The sequence below is a fragment of the Nuphar pumila genome, chromosome 12, assembly GCF_984573655.1.
Source record: "Nuphar pumila chromosome 12, dmNupPumi1.hap1.1, whole genome shotgun sequence".
NCBI lineage: Eukaryota > Viridiplantae > Streptophyta > Magnoliopsida > Nymphaeales > Nymphaeaceae > Nuphar > Nuphar pumila.
In genome coordinates this window covers 8,148,336-8,154,580 of record NC_143260.1, presented here as the reverse complement: position 1 = coordinate 8,154,580, position 6,245 = coordinate 8,148,336, and the positions used below count along the sequence as shown (strand labels likewise).

General features: G+C 40.2%; 1 pseudogene across 1 annotated transcript; it reads left to right on the top strand.

Annotated features, from left to right (window-relative positions):
* Nucleotides 1-564: 564 nt before the first annotated feature.
* On the top strand, nt 565-1,534 carry LOC149819873 (RING-H2 finger protein ATL67 pseudogene; annotated as a pseudogene). The gene has a single exon (XR_016426684.1). The product of XR_016426684.1 is annotated as an RING-H2 finger protein ATL67 pseudogene (transcript).
* Nucleotides 1,535-6,245: the final 4,711 nt, after the last annotated feature.

Here is a 6,245-nt window from a genome sequence, read left to right as displayed (position 1 = left end):
AATACTAATCCGAATCGGAGCACATATCTTACAGAAATGTAGACCTAAATCTGATTTAAATTAAAAAAATCTAATTAAGCAAATCTTCATTTGTTTTGAATGCACAGACTCGAATCTTATTCATAAAATCCATACTAAAAAAAATCTAATATCCTCGATTCGGATCAAATTAACTGACCAAACCCATCAATTTGTTCCTACTGCGAGGTAAGATGGGCCAAAGGAGAGAGAGAAAATAATAAAAGTGAAAAATGGCCAGGAGGGAGAGAGGTTCTTCTCTCTCTCTCTCTCTCTCTCCACAGGCGCAGTAAATGTGTTGGGGGACACTGTCCACAGCCTCTCCACTCGCCTACCACCAACACCACCCCCACCTCTCTCTCTCTCTCTCTCTCTCTCTAGACGCCTTTCTTAATAAAGAGGAATTCAACGCCCCCCATTAATTGCAGTTAGATGCCAACAACACCAACACTCACCCCCAAGCCCCCCAACCCCGCCCCTTCTTCTCCCCTCTTCAAACCCCAACCCCCTTCTTTTATTATCCTCCACCCCATAATGACCCTTCACCCCCCAAACCCTTCCACACCTCCACAATGTCCTCCCATTCTGACACTGGTGGTGGTGGTGATGGAAGCGGCGGAGACGCTGGTGGTGGTGGTGGGATGACCTCCTTCCTCCAGCAGAACTTCACCAACCTCGGCCTCGGCTACGCCATCGCCATCGCCCTCGGCTTCCTCGTCCTTCTCTCCACCGTCCTCCTCGCCTCCTACATCTGCTGCCGCGCCCGCCGCTCTTCTGTCCTCCCCTCTTCGTCCTCCAACCCGGTCGCCCGCCACGGCGTCGTCATCCCCAGCATCGTCTTCGTTGCTGAGGACGACGAGGAAAGAGGCGGCACCGGCGCCGCCGGTCTCGATCCCTGCGTGATCGCAACGTATCCGAAATTCGCCTTCTCGAAGGCGAAGGAACGATCGTTCGGTGACGGGGTTTGCCCCATCTGTTTGTGCGATTACAAGGAGGGGGAGATGGTGAGGATGCTGCCGGACTGCAGGCATTTCTTCCATGTCGGGTGCGTGGATTCGTGGCTGAGGCTCAGCGCTTCCTGCCCTGTCTGCCGGACATCTCCGCTGCCGACGCCGGTCTCGACGCCGCTGTCCGAGCTGGTGCCGCTCTCGCATTATCCGGTCAACGGGCGGAGGTGATCTGGTTTTAGGTTTGGGGAAAAATTTCGCCTTTGTGTTTTTCTTTCTTTGGTGGGTTTAGGAGGAGATTGGGGGGGGGCGGGTGTTAGGGATTTTGGTTTGTGTACAGGGTGGTTTAGAGCATGAAGATGCGCGTAGGCCTTGTTGGTCTTGCTTAGAACTAGTGAAGCTTCTTGGATGGAAAGAATTATTTGGGAGATCTCTCTCTCTCTCTCTCTCTCTCTCTCTCTGTAGCTGTTATATTTTAGAAGAAAAGTTCTAGTTTGTTTTTTTACAGAATTTGGAATTTGGTACGAATGAATTAGTGAAATTGGATTATGTGCGGAAAGTTTTGACCTTTTTCCTGTCCTGGGTTTGGCCTTATTGGGTATGCTTGAACATGAATGTTCAAAAAAAATTCTTATTTGCTGTGGATCATGGCAGTTAATGATGCTTTCTTTTGCAAGGAGGGATGGGGAATTACTAGAAATATTCTTGTTATTGCTTCGATTCATTACCCAAAAAGTGAATCTTGCTCAAATAACTCTGAATAAATCGTATGACTTCGAGTTTTTTTTTCCTATTGCTTTTGGGTTGATTTTGTTATCATGGTTGCACAAAACATACATGGTTTAGTATCATGTTTGTAGTTATGTGGTTTGTGGTATACCATCCTCTGTACTCTTCAAGAATAAGCCGACCATGTCACACGGATACTCCATTTTGTTTCTCATTCTTTATTCCCATATGTACTAACTGCATTAGAAACTTTCGTAAAAATGGTAGTATCTTCGTATCTGCAGTGGTGTCCATGTGACCTGGTAAGCCAGTTTGAATGTATCCATGGTGAATGGGTATTGGGAAATCAAAGATACAAGTTGCCGTGCTGTTCCTTAATGAAACCTCTATTTTCTTATCTACACTTGTGCTTGATGTGTTTAACGAGGACACCAAGATGGTTCTACTCCACAGCTCTTCTCTACTCATCCCAATCGATTAGCATCAGGGTGTTTGCTTTAGCTCTAGTTGCACATCACATCCAGAAGCTTCAGTGGGGACACTGAAAGTGGGAATCCTTATTTATGAGTACCTAAAAAATGATTTGAATATGGGAATCTAAGGTGGCAACAGGTGGTTGCTCTTCCACCGGCCCTTAAGTTTGCGTACGAGAAGAAATTCGGGGTTGGAAGTGAACAGTATAACGTTGAGGCTTTACGGGGCATCATATGGACTGTCAGACATAATAAATTGTCTATGAGAGGAGTTACCACTTGTACTGTTTGATATAAATCTCTTTCTTTTGACTTGTTGCTTCCAGCCTAATTACCTGTTGGTAGTGGTGGATGCAGTAAAATATTTCAGCCACTTCCACAACACGTACAGTCAGCATGGGTTCATTTGAAGCAGCCACATGGCTAAAACACCCACAGTTCCAGAAATCATTCAGCAAATCTTGATATTGGTTTTAGATTTTTGCTCGGCTTCATTTAGCAGGCATCTTATTCTGTAACAGGCCTAAGGTTGCTGATCTGTTCTGTTTTCATTTTGGATATATTCATTTATACTATATACAAAATGAGAATAATTTAAATTTCTGATCCTGAATTTTTGTACATTTTGAAATGGCAAAATAACTAGATTGATTGACTGACATTTTCGTAGAATTTAGATTTGTGATGAGAAGTTGCAAATAATAGAGGGAGAAAAAATCAGGAAAGATGTGCATGAATTATGAAGAGAGTTGCGATGCTACTGTTTAGCATCGAGATCACTCCCTAAAGGAATTTGTTGGTGGTTCCTTTACTACCACAATGTCATATATTGTGTATTTTAAAATGGGATACCGGGTGATCTTCTGTTTATATGCCCACCCATTTGTGTCTCTCCATCTCGATATTCCATTAGTTTTGTCTGGAGATGGTTTGAGATGTTCTATATTCTTCTTCAGCTTTTGGTTAAAACCCCTTTTTGATAACTTCAGGTACCTCTCTGTTTTCCCTAATCAACTGTTTTGTCCACCGTGCTAGTTTCTGGTTATTCTTTGTCAGTATAACAGTTTCTTTTTTCTCTTTTCCCTAATCAACTATTCTATCCACCATGCTAGTTTCTGGTTCTTCTTTATCATTATTAACAGGCATTACTTTTCACTGTCCATAACTCTTACATTGCTATCGAAGAGAACTCTTATTTTATGTGACATTTTAACAAGGTAAATTTATCCTTTTGCCAGGATGGTTAGTGTCCATGTCATATTATTCTGCTCAACTGTTGAATCTTTTGCCTTGTGTGTGATTCACGTCTTCTAGCTGTCTGTTTTCATGTTCTCTTCTAACCGACCCTCCTGAACTAGAGTACGGTTTAACTGTCAATAAAGACATGCCAACAAATTTCACTTTATATATATATATATATATATAGAGAGAGAGAGAGAGAGAGAGATGAACAAATTAGGTCCCATTTCTCCTTCTGCCCCCATAGGTTTTAAGTATTTTATGTGGTGGTTTTATATCATGATATCATAAGGTGGTATAGACTCCTATTCGAATGTATCTAGCCATCCAGATGTGTTTAACATGATTTATTTACTGTATTAGAAGGTTTTATCATATTTAATACACGGTAATATTTCATTTTTGTGATGGTGAAAATCAATGGCTCACATTTATAAAAATAAAGGTGGTTTAAAAATGGTATAAAACATTATATTTGAGTAACTTTAACGCACAAAAATAATAAATAAAATATGCTAAGCATGATTCAACATTAGATTTTGTTTTTGGAGTTGAGATCTATGTAAATCAAGTGTATTACCACCATAAGCTACGGTGGTACGGTACTAGGTGTGTCAACGGGTTGAGTTTGGTTTGGACTCAGGTGGAACTAAACCCAAATCTGATTTGAGATGTTGGTGTCGGTTTTGGACTCAGGTCCAATCGGACCCACCATAAGAGAAACCATACCCAGACCCTATAAGGTTTAAATGAACCAAACCGGGACCATACCTGGTAAAATAATTTTTTTATGTTTTTTACAGTTAAAAAATTCTTATCTTAGTCAGAACTTTATAATTATCATAAAAAAACTCAAAAATTTCAAATATCATGAGTTTATTGCAATACTGTTCCATTATCCATGCTATATTAACATTTGTATAATTTTAATGCTATATTTGTATATGTTTTCTTGTATATTTTTTAAATTAAAATATTATTGATCTTTTCCTGAAAAAAAAATCTTTTTAATATCACTGTATTATTCCTTACAGAGAAAATCCTGAAACCAGCTGAGATCTGTGACTAATAGTAATACCTGGCAAGGTACTTTGCCTGCAAAATGCAACGTCTCCCACTACAAGCATTGTCAATGACGTAATTTTCTCCTGAAAATCAGGAAACAAAAATGCGATTTTCAAAAATTGTTTGTATCACTAAACATAACAGCAATTTTCTACCACTCTTGAAAACAGATGGTATATATAGTAAAAGAAGTTTATCATACTCTGTATCCTTGTTTTCTCGGTTGTCACGGTATATAGATTGCTATCGGTTATCATTATAGAGTCATATGGCATGTATGCATGTTATCAAATGGCTATCGGCTGTGTATTTTTTGTGCTATGTATATGTTTGTTGTTCTCCCCTCAACATCAAGTTTTGATCAATACAATTTGATATTTTTCTTCATGTCATCTGGTCTCATTTTCTTCATGGTATCAGAGCACAGGACATAGTGCGGGTCCTGCGCAACCACTAATCAGGTTCTTCTTTCTGTTTTTTTTGCAGCACTTCCTTTGCCTTTATACTCATCCACTGCCTTGTTCCTTCTTGTGCACCCGCTCTAGATGGATAGCGGAGTTGAAAATATGTCAAGCATGAACTCTGAAGAGATGGAGAATCCTTTTCTTCTCCACCATTCAGATAATCCCGGCATGTCCTTGGTATCACAACCATTGATCGGTGATAACTACACCAGATGGTGCCGCGCAATAATCATAGCACTGTCTGCGAAAAACAAATTTGATTTTGTAGATGGGTTCATAAAAGAATCGAGTTCCCCTGCAAGGACAGTTGCCGCCTGAGAACAATGCAATAATATGGTCCTATCATGACTGCTCTATTCTTTACATCCGGATTTGTCCTAAAGTGTTATTTACACTGAAACTGCAGCCGAAGTATGGATAGAACTTCGCGAGCATTTTTTCTAATTGAACACTCCACTCATATACTAGATCCAATAAGAGATTGATAATCTGAGACAAATGCAAAACCCCGTCGCAATCTACTACACTAAGATAAAAAGTCTATAGGATGAGATGTCCACATACGTGATTGCTCCATAATGCACTTGTGGAACAACAAAGCTATACACGAGCAACAAGACCAAGAAAGACTCATGCAATTTCTAATGGATCTGAGTGCGAGCTACAGTCCCATAAAGAGCCAAGTGCTCTTAATGTCGCCCCTACCAAGTATATCTAAAGCCTTTGCACTGCTTGTACAAGAAGAAAGACAACATGATCTCAAAGTCACGACCAACCAAGAACCTGTAGCAACAGTTATAAAAAGTTCTAATGTTCAAAATAGTGCAGATCACGTCAAGAATCGCCATAATCATATCTACCCAAAATGTGACCACTGCAGAAGAATCAGACATGTTAAGGCAAAATGTTTTTACCTCCACGATTTTTTAAATTGATGCGAAGTTCCCGCCAATGCTGGTCAAAGCAGTCAGACTAACATAATTGTTGTAGCTTCAGAAGGCAATAAGCTTCCCTAAAGCTCTAGACAAATCATCTAGGAACAATTGGACCAAATACTAGCTGCAATAAGCCTAGGTAATCCAAAACCATCATCTACGATTAGCCTTACAGGTAATCTCGATGTCGCTTTTGCATGTTCCATAACACATGAACATTGGATTATAGACATGGGCGTGACAGACCACATTGCCAATTATTTATCAAACCTAATGCTTCCTAAAACCATTGATTTTCTTCCTATTAGACTACCAAATGGTTCTTCTACTCACACCACCCATATGGGTTGTGTACGGTTGGCACTAAATTTTCTT